The sequence below is a fragment of the Typopeltis vanoorti genome, chromosome 18, assembly GCF_054136105.1.
Source record: "Typopeltis vanoorti isolate ZY-2024b chromosome 18, IOZ_Tvanoo_1.0, whole genome shotgun sequence".
In the NCBI taxonomy this organism is placed as follows: Eukaryota; Metazoa; Arthropoda; class Arachnida; order Uropygi; family Thelyphonidae; genus Typopeltis; species Typopeltis vanoorti.
In genome coordinates this window covers 75515906-75535182 of record NC_143566.1, presented here as the reverse complement: position 1 = coordinate 75535182, position 19277 = coordinate 75515906, and the positions used below count along the sequence as shown (strand labels likewise).

At 32.7% G+C, this 19277-nt stretch overlaps 1 long non-coding RNA gene across 1 annotated transcript in view; it reads left to right on the top strand.

Annotated features, from left to right (window-relative positions):
* LOC150096816 (uncharacterized) overlaps positions 1-15372 on the top strand; it is a 75286-nt gene extending 59914 nt beyond the window's left edge. Inside the window, exon 3 of the long non-coding RNA XR_016549832.1 lies at positions 14652-15372. This is a non-coding gene — a long non-coding RNA (uncharacterized LOC150096816). The remainder of the gene's footprint in view (positions 1-14651) is intronic.
* Positions 15373-19277: the final 3905 nt, after the last annotated feature.

The window sequence follows — 19277 nt, the reverse complement described above, 5'->3', positions numbered from 1 at the left end:
GTGTGTGTGTGTGTGTGTGTGTGTGTGTGTGTGTGTGTGTGTGTGTGTGTGTGTGTGTGTGTGTGCGCGTGCGTGCGTGCAAAACCAAAAGTGTCTGCTTATATTAATCAGTAGCTGCAATATCCTTCGGTTTAATATGCTGAATCCCTTCTAGAATTGAAGAATGTTTATAAAAAAAGCTTTCGAACTGAAAAATCGTATGTAAGCTCTTTACAAAGACGTTAAAGTGAAATTCTAGGCAATAGAGAGCAATATATTATCGGCAGTATTCGCTACTAAAAGTTGTTATCGAGATACGAGTAGTGGACTTTTTTCCTGTATACCTTTCGCGATAACTCGTTCATTTACAGAACACAATCATCTTGGTTGACCTCGGATTCAAACTGTGTTCTACCTGGTTCCAAAGTATGGATGATTGAGAATAGTTTGACATTTCAGTTCCGCGAAGATCGAGACAGTTTATTCACATTACTGTCCTCAAATAATGTATGAGTTATATATATATATATATATATATATATATATATACGTAAACTGCTTGGAAAGGAGTCAATGGACACGACAGTGTGAGGAACAAACAGCCATGGCCCCCATCACCTTAATAAGATGTAGGACCTCCTTTCGCTGTGATGACTACGTGGCGTACTCATACTGAGATCCTACGGGGCATACTTTCCAAAAGCGTATGATAGCGATCAATGGGAAGTTTGGACTATTCTTCCTGTAGGCATGTAATGAGTTCCTAGATTGTTGTGGGTAGGACGTCCCTTGACCTCACCTGACATTCCAGTTCATCCTACAAATGTTCAGTAGGTTTGAGATCAGGGTTCTGTGGATACTGATAAAGTGTAGTGACGTTCATGTCCACAAACCACGCAGTTACAGCAGCAGCTTTATGACAGAGTGCATTGTCTTGCTGAAGAGTGACATACTAGGAGACAATTTTCAGATATCTTTCGGAGTTCAATGTTCGTGGCACCACAAACAGAGGTCGGAGGCCAAACTAGGAAAAACAGCAGCATACCATCACAACGCCATCCCCGAATTTGTTGGAGTTGGAATTACGCACTCTGGTAAGAGACGTTCACTGGGCATCCGCCACACCCACACCCGTTCATCTTCTTGGTAGAAGGTGTACCGTGATTCGTCGCTCCATAACACAGCTTTCCAAGCTTCCACGTTCTACTGTACACTCTTTGCACTACTGAATACGCCGCTGCATGTCGGTTCGGATAGGGGCTTGCATATTGCCATCCTACCATGGAACCCCATGTTGTGAGGCTCGGTTCTGAATGTTTTTTGTGTTCCAGTCGATGCCCGGAACTCCGCAGCCAACGAATAGCAGTTTTTGCATATTATCTTTCTTAGCACCCTACGGTCAAGTTCGGTGAGTGTAGAGGATCGTCCACTGTGGGTAACACTGGTTGGACCATTCCTTTTCGTCACTTTTAATTTTATTATCTATTCGGTAGACGGGAAAAAAAAGTGTTTGATTTAGTAGACGTTTGGAAGTAATTACTTATTTTTCCACTCAGGTTCTTAAAAATTATGCTAAAATCAAAAACTAATTCCGGGATAAATCAGTATCAATTATTATAGTAGATATTTTATCCCTTATGAATAATTATTTAATGTTCCCAAATTCAGTGTTAAATGTGCATTAATATGCTGTGTAACTGCAAAACTTTTAATATCGCACTACTTTTGATTGGAATTTGATTTGAAGTCAAACGTAATCCAGACATTTCGATATATATTTGACAAAAGTTGTACTAGATAATTATTTTATGGCTAGGATAATCAAATTTCGAAATGTGACAGCTCAATTATTAATTTTATTAATTCATTAAAATTAATTTAAAATATGACGTTTAACTTATATTGTATAAATAATTATCAAAGTTAAATTTTTCTTAGTAATCTTATTTAGTTGAAAAAAGCAATACCTTTATATTTTTATGTGAATTTATTTATATAATGTACATGAAGTTATAGATTGGTTTATGTGTAAGTTTTTTAATTTAATTTATAATTAAAAATTAGCTTCTGGTTGCGAATCATATTGAGTTATGTTATACTAGTAATTGATGTAAGATAATTTATATGTTCATAAATCCAACGATAATTTTAAAATGTCTTTCAAATTCCTGAGTACTCAGTTAAAAGTTGTGGCAATGTATATTAGGATGAAGGCAGCAGAGATACAAAATTATGATCTCGCCAGTGGGAACATCTAATGCATGCAATAAATATTAAAGAAATCTGAGCGATGATAATCTTGCTTCCTATCTGTTAATTAGAATAATATCTGTATGTTTCAAGGTCCTTTAATAATAAGATGCAAGGTATAAACGAAGTCAGACCAGGATGTTTATTATCTTCTGCTTTAGATGGGCTTTGAATTACTAGACAGAATAATTGAGGGCAAATCAAAGCTACTAACGTCAGATTCTCCACAATTAAAATGTTTTATATGAAGATGATATCACTTTCTTTCTATTTTTTTTTTTTTTTTAGAAATAATGATTCAATCTTTCGTTGATTTATTACAAACATTAGATCATTTGCTATGTGGAGTGATGCGCAAATCAACCATAATAAAAGCAATAATTAAATCACTTGGATTCTATATGCAACTTTCATATACAGAGCATCCCTCCACTGAAGACTTTAGATTCATGGTTTAAAAAAAAAGTTAGCAATAAAGAAGAAATTCATTAAATTTATAATATTGTGGCAGTATACGAACATAGACTATCGAACTAAAGAACAGATAATGAAAAAAAAATGCTTATCACACAACTTTTCTTACTACGAAAGATCAAATCAAGAGTTGGAAAATGCATGCAGATTTTAATGAAAAGAGACTTCAATATTTTTAAATATCAGAAACGTTTCATGTCATACTACAAAGAACGTATATTCTAATATGTTTATAAGATCAAAAATCAATCAATAAATAAATCATTATCTCAGTCTTATTATTTGGCATTCAAAACACAAGATATATATTAAATCCATGTAGAGATGATATTCTCTTAAATATAAACAGGATCAGTTATATACATCTTCTCAGAAAATTAGCAACGAGCAAAATCTAATTGATAGTTAATAGCTTAAAGAGATCCTCGTTTAATATTAACTAAGAATTAGATTTTGTTCATTGTTAATTTTCTATATTTAGTACTGTTGCTTCTTTCTGAGGCAACATCCGATGAATTATTAGCTATAAAAGCATTGATTTGTAATTGGAGATGATAAATGCGTACTTCTGTCGAGGGAGGGGAGAAGAGATCCAGTATTACATTTGTTTTATTATCCTTTTAAAGTAACAGTTCTGACGAGATATACGTTTTATGCTTACTGATAGACCCACATCGTACCGTGCAGTATTTCGAAATTGGATCCGACGGTATAGGATGGTTATTCCTTCTTCCTGTAGTCTATTACGTCTATACGTAGCATGTATTGTGATTGGTGTGTTTGTTTACCTTTTTTTAATCAATAATACGTCTACATTATGCTTATTCTATAATGTTTGCAAGGAAAAACAGTTGGTTGCTCTTATATTTCCAACCACCCAATCTTGTACACTATAGTAGAGTTTAGATGACTTTAGAAAAATAGGTGATGAAATTTTTGAAAACAAAAAATATAAGGTGTACTGGCATGTAAGATGTACTTGAACATAAGTGAAAAGTAAAAATAAAATAAACATGCATTTGCAAGAGTAACTAGACAATTTTTTTTTTATCATTAATTGATGTCGTCATCGCAATGGCATATTTATTGGAAAAACAAATTAGATTGACGCTCTGTATCAAACTATTTTCTTTAGTCTTTAATAATTTATAATAACAATAAAGACGTGATTTTAATCTTAATTTTATAATTAATAAAATTAATTATAAAATTAAGTTGTCTGTTAGGAAATTTGTTAGATTATTTTATACCGAATTCGCCTTTGTTTTTCGGTAATTATACTACTATTTCGTCTGTTCTATGTTCTTTCCTTCAATTAAGCTTTTCGGTGAATGACTAATGTCTTCCTAAGCCATGCTGAGTCTCATCATCATTTAATCCACAGCTTTGATGCTAGAGAGGAGGTGGATCATATTATAGTTCGCTAACGAAGTCTTCCCATACTTTTTTCTTTCTTTGTACAGCAATTTTAGCTTTCCTCTTTTTTTTTTTATTTCCTATACATCAATATATATCGTTCCTTTTACTTCCAGAATAAACGACATTTCTTAATGCTCTGCTATACGAGTCATTTACATTTATTTCTCTTTGACTGTTTCGTTTTGTAATATTCTCAATGATTTTTTACATACTGTTCCTAATGAGGGAGTGCAAAAATGCAGTATATTTTACACTCTCTCTCTCTCTCTTTAGACACATTACATTTATTCTTTATTGGCCTTACTTTTTATTCTATTATGCTACTATCCCAAACATGATAGTATGTATATCAAGAAATATAGTATCATGGTAGCTCTGATTTATTTTCTGTTTACTGTATGCTATAGAAATCCTATCAGAAATATTGGTATCTCGATGTATGTGTTCGTTTGCATTAGTTTTCGGTCGATGCATACAAATCTTATATCCAGCTTGACTTTAAGCATTAAGTACAATTTCTCTATAGGCGTGATTTGTTTCCAAGATTTCTTTCTCAACTTATGTTTTAAGTTCTTCCTTGGTATTGGATCAAACAATATTAATATCTGACAGTTGGAGTACGTCTCCATTTATTTTACGTATTTATCGCTGAATATTTTGACGACTAATTCCATGTCCTTTAATTCTTTCCTTATGTTCTTAGATAACTGTTGAACAAAGAGAAAATCATCTTCTATGTGAGTTAACAGTCTATTCATATATTGGCAAATCAGTGACTGCAAGCAATATTTATGATCACGTTACTGATGAAAGCAAAGCTATAAATACATTAGAACAACTTAATAAAAAACAAACACACAAAAACTGATTTGCACATTTATTTTCTATGAAAATTTGGAGCCCAGATTTAACTTTCCTCTTTTAGAAAAAAATTAGAACAACTTAATAAACACAAAAACTGATTTGCATGTTTATTTTCTATGAAATGAAAAGCCCGGATTTAATTTCCCGCTTTTAGAAAAAAAAATCAGCTATTTCTGTTTTCCAGATCCCAGTCCTTATAAGGACTGGCTTAAAGGGGCGAAGCAAGAATGCTTTTCATCTTCCCCATTATCTGTAGAGGACAGTGTAGAGATAAGGTGTTATTGAACTATTAAAGCTCTGATCATGGCAAGAGGGTAACAGCAATAGCCTAGCCTCAGTTACAACTTCATTGAGTACAGCATTGCCATCCATTACCCTCCAAGGGTATTAATCACCTCATCTCACGGTCGATTCGAAGTTCCTACACTCTCCAGATATCAATCCTTATAAGGACTGGCTTAAAGGGGCGAAGCAAGAATGCTTTTCATCTTCCCCGTTATCTGTAGAGGACAGTGTATGGATAAGGTGTTATTGAGCTATTAAATTAAAGCTCTGATCATGGCAGGAGGGTAACAGCAATAGCCGAGCCTCAGTTAGAACTTCATTGGCTACAGCATTGCCATCCATTACCCTCCAAGGGTATTGGATTGAATGAATCAATCACCGCATCTCACGGTCGATTGATTGATTCTACTTCTCTCTCGAAGGCCAAACCGGATCTCCAGAGATCAAATACTGAGATAATTTCATTTATAAAAATTATATATAATAAATTTTAAACTTTGCTAGCTAATTTAAAAATTAATTAAAGGAATCGCATTATTCAGTAATACTAATACAATTTTCAATGAAAATTTTATTATTCCTTAAGTATTTTATGAAAATAATTTGCTAATTTTCGAAGAGTATGAAAATAGTGAAAATGTTATCAGTTTTAGCTATTTTTTGGTGAAGATGGCAAAACAAATTTTATTCTGGAGAGGGGGAGGGGAATTTTCATTTAACGATAAAATGACAATCGTGGGTTTTTTTTTTTTTTTTTTTTTTTAAATTAGTTTCTGGAACTGGGGTTTTCGACGCTGTCTAGCCCTTATTTCATCCAAAGCACACTAATAAATTCTATAAAAAAATGTAGTAGCATTCATATTGACGTCGATATTCATTCTCCAACTGACAAGAAGCTCAGGTTAATAAAAATAGGGTCGAGGTTAGTATTGATGTTACCATAGCATTTTTTGTATATAAATTCTGAAATATCCATACCTTATCGAACATGATAGCATAACTATTTTGTAGCAAAAACAAAAAAAATATATATATATATCTTGATAAATATGAGATTATATATATCTTGATAAATATAAGATTATGTATATAAAATATGAGATTATGTATATGTATATATATAAAATATGAGATTATGTATATGTATATATATATATAAATATCTTGATAAATATGAGATTATATATATCTTGATAAATATGAGATTATATATATATCTTGATAAATACGAGATTATATATACATGAGATTTTAAATATATATCTTGATAAATACGAGATTATATATGAAATTATAAATAATAAATATATAAATATATATGAGATTATAAATAATATATATATATATATATATATATTAATAAGTAATAAATTTTGTGATAATTAAAAAATAAATAATAAGTAATAAATTTTGTGATAATTAAAAAATAAATAATAAGTAATAAATTTTGTGATAATTAAAAGGTCGTTGAGCCATTGATAAGAAGGCATTCGATCAGTCATGTATTTACGTACTGGACGTCATTTGACTGTTCTACTTGTTTTATTTATTTATTTATATTTATATATATATATATTAAATATATTACAAATAATATATTTCCTGATTTGACTTGTATTACAGCTTTAATTTATCTATAATAAATGAACTAGCATTAATAACAGAATCTAACGTAATTAGTTCAAAAATAATTAAAAAAAACAGAATTGGAAATAAAGGGACATTAAGAATAAAGAAAGAGCGAGAGTATAATTACTTGGGGGGGGGGGATTCGAACTCGTTACCTTCTGCAGGAAACGGGCAATGGTTTTTATCTGCTGTGCCAAAAAAAAAAAAAAAAACAAGTTCAACAGGTTCATTGAGGGACAACAGTTTCTAAGTTTTAATGTGTCAAATCTTGCAATTAAAAATATATAGGGGTCCGAGAAACTAAAAGCTGATTTAAAATCGATCTGTAATAGGGATAAGTGTGGAAACCTTTGTTTTCAGACGTCAGGACAATGGTCATCTCAGATAAATATGCAATGACGTACTATGGACGTTATTGCATATTTGCCTACGATGACCACTGCATAACATTGCACACACACACGCGCGCGCGCGTATTACGAGAAACTGTTCATTTTGTAACCTAAAAAAATCAAATAATAAAAATATTTCACTCAATTTTAAAAAACAAACAAACTTGGCAATGCCCTTAGAAGGCACCTTCTATTTCACTTTGGAAAGCATGTTAAAACAAATACCAAAATATAATGAAGAACAATTTTACAAGTTGTAGTATGACACCCGAGTTCTTTTGATGTATGATAAGTCAACCATTCCTTACAGTTTACATTCCTTTTAAGACAGTTTGGAAATGTATAATGAAAAAATAATAATAAAATAAACTATTTATATTAAAAGTTAAAGTAAAAATAAAATAAAATTTCTATAATTGAATTTGCATTCAATTTTTCTTAGAGTATATTCGAACACTTCAGAAATTCGTACACCATCTTAAGACCGAAATATCATTCTAAGGTATTGCCATTAAGTTGAGACACTTCGTTCTGGTGATGCGGTGATCAATACCCTTGGAGGTAATGGATGGCAATGCTGTAGCCAATGAAATTCTAACTGAGGCTCGGTATTGCTGTTACTCTCCTGCCATGATCAGAGCTTTAATAGCTCAATAACACCTTATCCATACACTGTCCTCTACAAATAACGGGGATTATGTAAAGCATTCTTGCTTCGCCCCTTTAAGCCAGTCCTTATAAGGACACTTCGTTCTGGAGTTGAAGCTTTCCTGAATTAATCGACAATGAGATGCGGTGATTAATGATTAATACCAATGGAGGGTAATGGATGGCAATGCTGTAGCCAATGAAGTTCTAAATGAGGCTTGGCTATTGCTGTTACCTCCTGCCATGATCAGAGCTTTAATAGCTCAATAACACCTTATCCCTACACTCTCCTCTACAGATACAGATAACGGGGAAGATGAAAAGCATTCTTGCTTCGCCCCTTTAAGCCAGTCCTTTTAAGGACTTAAGGACACTTTGTTCTGGCGATTAAGTACTTTTTAGGACCTCTAGGGTAACGGATGGCAATGCTGTAGCTAATGTAGTTTTAACTGAAGCTCGGCTATTGCCGTTGCCCAGCCATGACCAGAGCTTTTAGCTCAGTAACACCCCATTCACACAGATTTTCTTCATTCAGATGATGGGATAAAGAGTCAAAGACTCAGTCCATCTCCCAGTTCTTTTAAGAACACTTCGTTCTGTTACCAGCAGACTGATTTGAATCTTACAATTTTTTCCATACATTGAACCTTTCGAATTACACTAAGATTTTATTAGTTTCTTACCGGATTAGTGGATAGCGAACCAATCAGTTCGAGTATCGTTACGGGTGTGGAAGATGTTGAATTTCTTTAGGAGGAAAATGAATTTCACCGTCCGGTGTGAGACCACTAACCCGCTTATTAAAGACCTAAAGCGGCTTAAAAAAAGTTCAATGTTTCTAGACCAGGATTTGAGGATCCTGAAAAATAATTATTAACATGTTTTCTGCCTGGTGCTTCCCCTCCCCCCAATCGTATAGATGGAATCTGATTAGCGAATAGTATCCTTTCGCTTCACTATAAAATGGCACATACGCTAATCCATATTCTTAGTACGATTATAATGTCAGTTCCATCCACAAAAAGGTTGCAATCGTATCGTACATTATTGCTATGGATGGGACCATACGTGGAACTTTTTTCATTCGAGCCATTTCAGATCTCCGATAAGCAAGGTGATGGTTTCATATTTGAGTGTAGAAATTCACCACTCGCCTAAAGACAAAGACAGTTTGAGTGTTTGTCCATGATATATTGCACGGAAAAACCAACCAGGGCAGAATTTAGACGTAAGCTATAGCTCAGGACCTCACATTAAGCGGACCTCTGCCTTAGTGCCTAAAATATACCCAGTAGAGGTATATTTTAGTTATAGCCCTATGAGAGTATTAAAAGCTACAGTTTGTTGAATGAATGTGGCTTTTACACTTATCAACCTTGATGCTATGCCATCAACGTTTCTTTTTTTTTTTTATGTTCCGATGGCAGTATGTTAATTTAGCATGATAAGAAACAAACAACAACAAAAAAAAAATTTCATTATCTTCATGGTTTACATCTAATCAAATCATAAGCAATGTTTTAGAACTTTCTATATAAACCAAATAAATTATTTAAAGCAATGTTCTAAAATGAACAAAATGTGTATCATCTGTTCTTGTGTATCATGTATTCTTACACAGCATATACGATCATAGATCGTCAGATGATCCACAGGATATAGTTTAATATTGTTTAATTCCTGGAATTTCTATAAAAAAACCAATCATTTCAAACAATATCTCAAGAATTGTTCTTTTAGAACAATAATACTTTTACAAACATCAATGCCATATAAGAATTTGAACCCACTGCCTCCGAGTTAGAGAATCTATCCACTCGGCTAACCGGGCCGGTAAATGATGATGATCTACACAGGATCCATTGTGTTAATAAGCTTATGTAACATGATCATATGAGATGATCACATAATTAAGAAATCTATCGATTTGTTTACCATCCATATAAACAATAGTTTACTTGCATGCTAAGGTTTGCCAATCTACTTCCAGATTCTCCCGGTTGTCAAATACTTAGCTCAGCTATGCGAATGATCTTTTATATAATTAGGTTATTAAATATTCAAGGTAATATTTCATTGTATGTCAAAAATTCCCGGTTACTGACGATCATACTCGAAATCTTTCTACGAACTGAAAACAACTTCGAACTTGTTATCTTGAATGAGGTATTAATAAAAACTGGATTTTAAATGCTAAGATTCCTACTAAGGGATTATTCAAATAAAAACTGTTTAGGATACTAGAGCGTTCGCTTTAACTTTTTAAAATATCAAAATCATATGTGATTTTTATATAACAGAATTTGCAAAAATAGAATGACTTAATATATGAGGGTTTTTTTTTTTTTTTTTTTTTTTTTTGTTATAAATGCTGCAACATATTTGTGTACGCAACTTCTTTCCCTACGGATATTTGGAGAATACTGCAAATCTACGAATAGGTATATTCGGGGTTCAAATACTGTTATTTCTGACTTGTAACAAAGTAACTCATTGAGATGAGAATCTGAATTGATGATTCTATTTTTAGAATAAATACTTAAACAAAGATCACGTTAATTTAAAGATTACTATACAGAGCTGTATTTAGGCTCTATTACGAGTTGTTTTTTTTCGCTTAGAGAGAGAGAGAGAGAGAGAAAGAAAGAAAGAGAGCTGCCTTATAGCTCAACTTATTAACAATCTTTCCTATTCTCCTACCATCTTAATTATCCATTCTTCAGAATGATATAAGTCCAACAATCTTACGTGATTGGGATTTTTATTCTTAAAAAAATTATCCAGGCGATTAATAAGAAACTATTGATAATTGTTGCACGCTCAAAAAATGATCAACTGATTTAAAAAAAAAAAAAAAAAAAAAAATTCGCCTGCAATCTCGTATCCAGACAATGGTTTCCATGGAAATTAGTAGTTCTGGCTAAAACGGTATTAAGAATATTAACAAATAACCAATTAATGGTTTGACAGCATTCATTTCAAAGTTAGTATTTAAGATAGCTGTTTTCCGAGTAAACCGCTTTCAACGAACTACAGATGTTAACAGTAAAGTGACATTACTTCAGTTATTAAGGCCAACCACGTGCAACTGAAACCTTGAGTTGGGGATTTTTATTTATTTTTTTCTCCCCATCTTAGACATGAAAACGAAAACTAAACTTAAGGTGGGTCTCTCAGTAACGGGAGATAATGTTTACAGGGAGCTATACAAATCCCCCCGTGAAGCAATTTAGGTGACCTATATTTGGGGTGCGGAACCCATTATGAAACCTGTACGCCCCTTTGCAGTTCGCCCAAACAGAACTTTTTTTTTTTTTTTTTTTTTTTACCGCAACTTCTTCCGCGTTCTGTCTTTTCTTTTGGAACTAGGTCAGCCTTCTCACTCTCACTTTTTTTTTTCCTCTCTCCTCTTCCTTTATCAGCGAACACCTTGCCCTCCGTATATTCGGATTAAATCAAAATGGTTACGGTTGATGGCAGCCGGTTTAGCTCGTACACTCCCTACTCACTTGTCTGACAATCACGCCCCTAGGTGTCTCTGCAAGCTGACTTTGTCCTTCGACAAAGGACTCCTGCGACAGTTAGCCCAACCCTCCTTCTTCTTCTTCGTCTTCTTCTTCCCCCCCCCTCTTTTCAACCCTATCCCCCGATCTATTCTCCCCTCCCCCTTTCACTGATGCCTCCTCTGCAAGCCACCTTCCTGATAGCAAGTCTGTGAAAATGACGGCAATCTATATGTTGCATTTGTAGCGGCTGCAGAGACAGGAGGATGGTCGTCTCCTTGGTTTTTACCCCTTCTACACATGCGCAGACACACCTTAGCATTTCATCTGGGTGTAGCTGTTCTGTAGCCTTGGAGACGGTGGTAGAGGTAGCATGAAATATTTATGGATTGTTTCTTTAGGTGTCTGTACGTCATTTCCTTCATAGGCTTGGCTACAAGGCCGGAAGAATGTATAAAAACAGCATTTCAGACTCACGTATACCTTGAAGCATACGAAATGATTGAATATTTAACGCAAAGCTATATTGCGTTTAGCACAGTAACAGCCGTTATATTTGTAGCATTTTATTATGGCTGATTGGAATCCTAGAAATAGTTTGCGATCTCTGAGGTCTAGAGTACAAGATGGCTGACAAAAATCGCAAACGTATTTGTTGACAAATATCAATTTCATAAATGGATTCCTATTTATTGAAAATGCAATTCAAAACGACATTTTTTAGAGTAAACTGATAGAAAAAAAAAAGAAGTTAGGTAGGTAGGATAAAAAATAAAGCATCGAATATTCTCATTCTAGGCCCTCGAGAACTGGACGTCTGTCTAATAACTTATTATACACTGCACTTTCAAAAGTTAGGAACCGATGAAGGAAAGGACTATTCTAACATGCTTTAAGATTTACTTTTTCTTTCTTTCTTTCATTCTTTTTTTTTTCCCCGTTTCGCATTTCAGATTTAGATAATCTTCTCATGCACGAAAATTTTCGAAATAAAAATAAAACGTCTTTAGAAATATTTTCCAAAAATTCTGTTTCTAATTCTCTTTCTTGAAGTTTTAGTGTTATATATACTGTATATAGATTAAATTATGAACATTGAATGCATTTAAATTTAGCAGAAAAACGCCTTCTGGTTGCATACATTCGAATTTTTTGATTATTTATTATTAGTATATATGATAGAAAATTTTGTTTCGGGAGGAACAAATATAAAATAAAAATAGGGGAATTGTGGCAACAGTATCTACAATTTCGCAGTGTGAAAGTAGGATCATGTCAGGGATCCAACCAAATCACTCAAGATAACCATCGAAAGTTGTAGGTCTAAAAATAACAGCAACTTCACTGTATATGTTCAGAATAGACCACAGCTCATTTCTAACTAATCTCACATGTCTGGCATCCCATGTCAGACATGTGAGATTAGTTGAATTTTGTTGAAGAGAATGAAAAGTTGAAAAGAGAGTGGGAACAAGTCAAGATGCCCATTCAAGCGTTAAAAGCAAGTTTTGCTTGAAGAGATATGAAAGGTCATATCTCCTCAAGCAAAAAAGCTGTGAGGATAGGTCAGTCCTTCTCATGGAGAAGGACTGACCGATAGTTAATCTCCTATCTGAGACATGGTGGTCATTTAGTGGTAATGGGCGACATTGATAAGCAAGGAAAAAAAAGGGAGAGAGAGAGAGAGATGTAGGAGACAGACATAGAAATGCGTTTCAGAAGGAGCGAGTTCAGGATGCGACTAATGGATATGAGTCATTGAATGGTGAAAAAGAATGAGGGACCATTGACATTTCGGTTGAAATATCTTCGATAATAATGACGGGAAGGATGGAATTACGGAAAAACCCACTAAGGATATGAGTCTAGTGTATCATGTCTGATAATTGCGTATATTCCTCTGGCCGGCTTGCCTGTTTTGTGGGACAAAAAAAAGAAATGAGCTGCAGGAAGAAAAAAAATACTGTTACTGCCATATGAGACAACTAACTGAACCCCTTAATTTAAAAGCTCTTTTAAAGGTAGTTGTTATGGACGGGATTCAAACCCGGGTCTAAGTATTGCGAAGTCTTCCTGACTGCAGCGAGGACTGAAAACCGATGTTGTGTAGAATTAAACAAAGAAAAGGACATGAATCAAAGTGTTATTTAGTAATATTCTTCAATTCCATTAAAGTTTGCTTCACAAAAGGAGTAAGCACTTATTGTCTGGTTTATATTACTTCCCTTCAGTATGAAGAAGTTTTGTTTAAAACCGTACAATATTTAGTGAAAATATTTCACAAGACGATCAGTGGCAATACAGAATTAGCGGGTTACAAATGATAATAAACACGTCAACAAGTATAGAAATAGTCAAAGGTAGGATCATAAACTAGCTGATATTTCTTGTGTGGCATTCTTGTGTCAATATCGTGATAACTGAATTTTTTTTGTAATTAGTAACAACTATTTTCGCTGCGCGTTTTGGTTTGGTTATTTTTGCCACTGAAAATTATTTCATTAAAATCAAAATTGAAATGTCCCAATCACATACATTATTGAGATATTGCTGGGATATTTTATGGACATTTCGATTTTGACTTTAATGATGTAACTTTGTCCCAGTGATCTAATTTAATTGAGAGATAGTAAGTACTCCAATTCATTAAAAGTCCATCCAGCCAAAGATGAATTATGACATAACATTATTTCGAATAGTAATGCCACTAAAATTTCGGTTCTAATTGCGACCAAAGACTAGGCCAGAGAAGTGTTAAGGAAAATGTAAATCAAATATTAATAAGATTTTTCATTCACACAATGGGGTTAATATATATGTGTACCCGAATGAACAAAATACACTTTAAAAGCTTTCTAGATTCAACTGCTTGGATAATAATGACCACTCCACAAGAATGTCATGGCAAAACGCATCTTGTCGTGATTGCTTCGATTTGTTTAAATCCTTGTTCTATTTCGTGGAAAGAAAAACTGTTATCTGCCTCTAGGACGGACTTAAATCCTTGTGATAACTGTGTAGAATATTCTAGTGTTACTAATTGTTAAAGCGTTTATATACGTAAGACAAGCTGACTGCCCTTCGGTAACGATTGGGTGTTTGTGATCACTATAAAGATTAAGAAATATCAGAGTATACTACATTATTGTGCATTCATTGCTTTTCTCCCTATTCTCACATTTTTTTTTTATTTTCTTTATATATCTAGGAAACCATTTAGATGGAATCTTCCACATAAGTATTCTTAGGATGAAGGTGTATTAAACTCAACTACCTCAAGATGATGATGGTTCAAGATATGCTGGTGTTTTTGGTAACATTACATCATTTTTTTCCCCTCTATTGATAATATGTAGTTCTGCAGTCAGAATGGTTAAGATGAGCAGAGATGTGGAGAAGTATAGGCAGCTAACTGGGTGTATAGTTACTATCATGATTCACGAATCATGTCACATTAAATGTCATAACCTGTTTCGTGTTGTCCTTAACTATAGTGTAACTGTGTAGTGCATGTAACAGTAATTAGCATTGTCTGTATACGATTATTGTTACTAGTATTGTCTTGATAGTCAAGTTAATGTTGTATCTATGTATATGGACTCATGAAGTAATTGGTTGTCTATATCGTTGTTGTTTTGTGCTGTTTAAATATATGTAAAGTCATTAATTATATAAAAAAGTATATTACGATGTTGAAATTGGCTTCGATGTTGTGTAAATTGTTGTTGAAATTATATTGTGATTGTTGATATATATTTAAATGTATTGATCAATATAAGTAGTCATGATTATAACATCCATGATAGTGTTCAATTAACATAGTTCTATATTTATCAGATAGCTTTGTGGATAGCTAAAAGTCTGTAAAAATAAGAGTAATGTATGAATGTTCTCAGTGGTATTAATTAAAGTGATTTATGTCGGATAAATCTGAGTCTGTGATTTCTTTTGGAAACCAGATTCATTCTTACAAAACATCCCTTTTTGTATTTAAACATCTTGCACATTATAACATAATCTTTAACACATTCATATAATCTATAAGCATCAAAACAAAAATTCACAAAAGTACCAACATGTTTATAACCTTACTTATTATTACATAACCTTGATGGTAACAGTATGTTGAAGTTTGGCTTAAAACTTTTGTTACAGATATTAAAAGCTTTCGTGGGCGTTAAGTGTTTATAGTTAAAAACAGTAGCTTTACAAATTTTTGTTGGCGATGACATTGCATAAAAAATAATAATAATCCCTATTGCACATGCTCTATGGGTGGACGAGCATGCGCCAGAGTCATTCCCTATTATTTTATAAAGGCGTTTCTAAAATTCGATTGGAGTCAACTATCTATAACATACAACTTTTATTTTAGATGTAACTTGGTTGCTCTTCTTCTTCCAAAATGGACGTTACCACACAAAATGAAAACCTAATCGCAACTTTTTTTTTTGTTGTTATACATGACGAAGCCTGCACGACCTAACCACAAATTATCAACGATTCCAATATTACACATTGTTATACAAAGAAAATTATGGTGTATTATTAAGCAATAAATAAAATTTAAATAACATAATTAGAAATAACATTTTTGGTATTTTATTATTAAATCTGCCTCTTATTTGGCCAAACATTTATATGACAAAAATATTATAAACTAAATGGAAAACAACAGAAACCATTATCAATTTCTTTCCACAATTTACAATATCATTTAAGAGTATTTTATGTGCAATTCTGTTTAATACTCTTATGAAATATGCCATTTTTTGCAGATGCAAATTGCCCTTACTGTTTTTTCAATATGAAAATTATTACTGATTAATTTAGTGACTTCAGAACAATATAAACATGTTTTTTATACTTTGTGATAAAAATTGTGATATATATATATATATATATTGCATTGAGAGTTTGTAATATTAGTAATTATAATAGTTTTCAGGGTGAGGTTAAACTCTCTAATAGTATTACAGTACCGGAGTTTTTCGTAATCCATTTCTATGATTAATTTTGCATATAAGCCCAGCAAAAAAATTAGTAAAATCATCTGATAAAAATGCTTTAGTACATGCATGATTTCATAAGTTTTTTCCAGTTCCAATATTTGAAAAAAAAACCTTATTACTCTTGATTTTCATGTAGGATCTACCCAGTACCGTTGACAGGGATAGCGTAGAGGCAGCCCGCCTCACGGAGCGGCTTAATAAGGGCGCTCGTTCAGCCATATTGCGGTAGGCGCCGTCGTTACGCTAACAATTCCTGTTAGCGTAGCGACGTGCGGAAAGACGTTTTTCCGAGCTTAAACTGATTAAAAATTATTTGCGAACAGCAGTGACCCAAGAAAGATTGGTTGGTCTACCGATTATATCGATAGAGGCGGACACAGCTTATAATTTAAATTTAGAAGCGCTTTTATAAACAGTTTTATAGTGCGATATCCCCGTAGAGCAAACATTTAATTAATATTATTATGTAATCGTTTTGCATTTATGTTTCTCTTGTAATAAAAACAAAATAGCAATCGGAGATTTTCTTATATATTTTTGTCTTATAATCCGTCAGGGGCGATATTTAACTGCCTCAGGGGCGATCTAATCTGGCGACGGGCCTGGTTCAGTCTGTTCTTCCATTCGAAATAAACTTGAAATTATTGTTTTGGAAACATTCTTGCAACAGTGGTTTTGAAATAACACTTTTTTTTTTTTTGCTCTAAAATCTGAAAAGAACTATTATATAATATATAATATATATTATATTATATTACATATATATCAGAAAAGAACATCATTGAAATCCAATTGAAATTCTCCATGTGAAATTTTATCAAGGCAAGATATGTTAAAAATATAAAGGTGTTTTTATAATTTTATCTTTTTGCAATTTAAGTTTTAATTTATAATAAACTTCTATGTTTAATTCAGCTTTATTTTTAATGTCACAGCCAATGGTTTGATGAATACACCTGATTTAGAAATTAACACTGCTAATGCAATAAACACAGGTGTTATTAAGATAAAAGAATTGAAATACAAAGATCGAATGAATGCAATAAGCTGCAATTACCCAATAATGAATATCAGTTTAAAATTTTTCTTGCAATAATGTATAGAGTCGAATGTTATTTGTATTTTCATGTGCTAATGGCATTATATAATGGTAATTTATAATATATTTTAAAATTTAAGGTATTAAATTGCTGACGTGTTTGGTCTAGTGGTGAGCGTATCCACTCTCCATCCAAAACACTGCAAGTTCGAATCCTGCATTGAACAGGGATGTTGGTGATGTCCTTCATTTATATATATATATATATATACAGATATACACTCTTACAAGACGGATTGGGAAGAGACCGAACTTACCCTATTAGGGTAAGAGTCCGTGCTCAGTAGTCCTCATTACAAACCAAAACACATAAATAAAATTATTTAACAAATACAGTAAACACCAAAATAATTTCTGGATATTAAAGATATAAAGTGCTTGTGTAATATGAAATCATTTGGGCCACCACAGCGTGAGGCATTTCTAATAGAGTAACACAGAGCAACTATTCTAGGAGGATGTTTCCAAAGACACAACTCAATGTAAAGCCAAACAATTAAATAACACGGCTTTTCAGTTAACTTAAATTGTCACATAAAATTAGCATCCCTTAATGTTTTCCTAACTATTCATTTTAATGCATTATGAACTACAATTTAATTACAAGCATTCGATAATTGGCGGAAAGGGTTTATGTTTGGGGCAGTGGTTAGCGTATCCACTTTCCAATTAATAAGTGGCGGGTCCGAATCCCGTCTTGGATATAGGATTGTCTTTAGGTGGCAATCACACCGGACGATCCCTTATAAACTAGCTTGAAGAAGTTCCGGATTAGGCAAAAAGGAATAAAAAAAAATATACAAATAGCTCACCCACTGTAATAATTTACTGTCGGCTTACAAATTTCCATCACTGGAGTTACATAAAAATTTGTGTTTCCACTACATTATAATTGACACAGTATGTAAAAATATATTGAGGAACAAGCAAGTTTGTTATCGTTAAAAAGACAAGAATACTTTTGCATTGAAAGACTGAAGTGGATGTTTAACCATTATTAATAATAATAATAATATAATTAATTGAATTAAATTAAACTAAATTGATGTTGAGTTAAAAATTTTATATAAACATTTATAGTATCAAAATAAATAAAGTTTAATATTAATATTTTCTAAAATTATTTTTAACTTTTTGTATAAAATGGATCTACCATTTAAATGTTTACATCACTTTCATATATGAATGATCGTGTAGACATTCTCAGATGATTGTACTGATAAAATTTTCTTCTAAAATGGGAGATTGAATTGAGATCGTCATTACATTATAAAGTTTTTTCATGAATCGGATTGTAAGCGATCGTTTTGAATTCCATAGTTAACAAAGAGAAAGAAAAAAAGGCATTGTTTTAATGTGATCAACTATTGCTAATTAAGGATATAATATGACTTTTCTTAATATTCGCTTATGGCATAAAAATATATTTATGCTTTCGATTGACGTCGACATTTCATTGTTATTATTAACATCTTCAATTGACCAACTGATCCACAAAAATGTTCTTGTCAGTTCGTTTATTTGCAGCAACATCCATGAACCAGGTAAGAATCTCTGGTTACGGAACTGATCCAGACAGAAATAGCCCGAAGTGTTACATTCTGCAGGGCCCATTATATAAATGGTCGCAGAGCGCCAATGTTAATGGCTTTATTATGATAATCACATTAATAATACCTGCCATGAATACTATCTACAAACATGAAAAATTACTTTGGCTTGT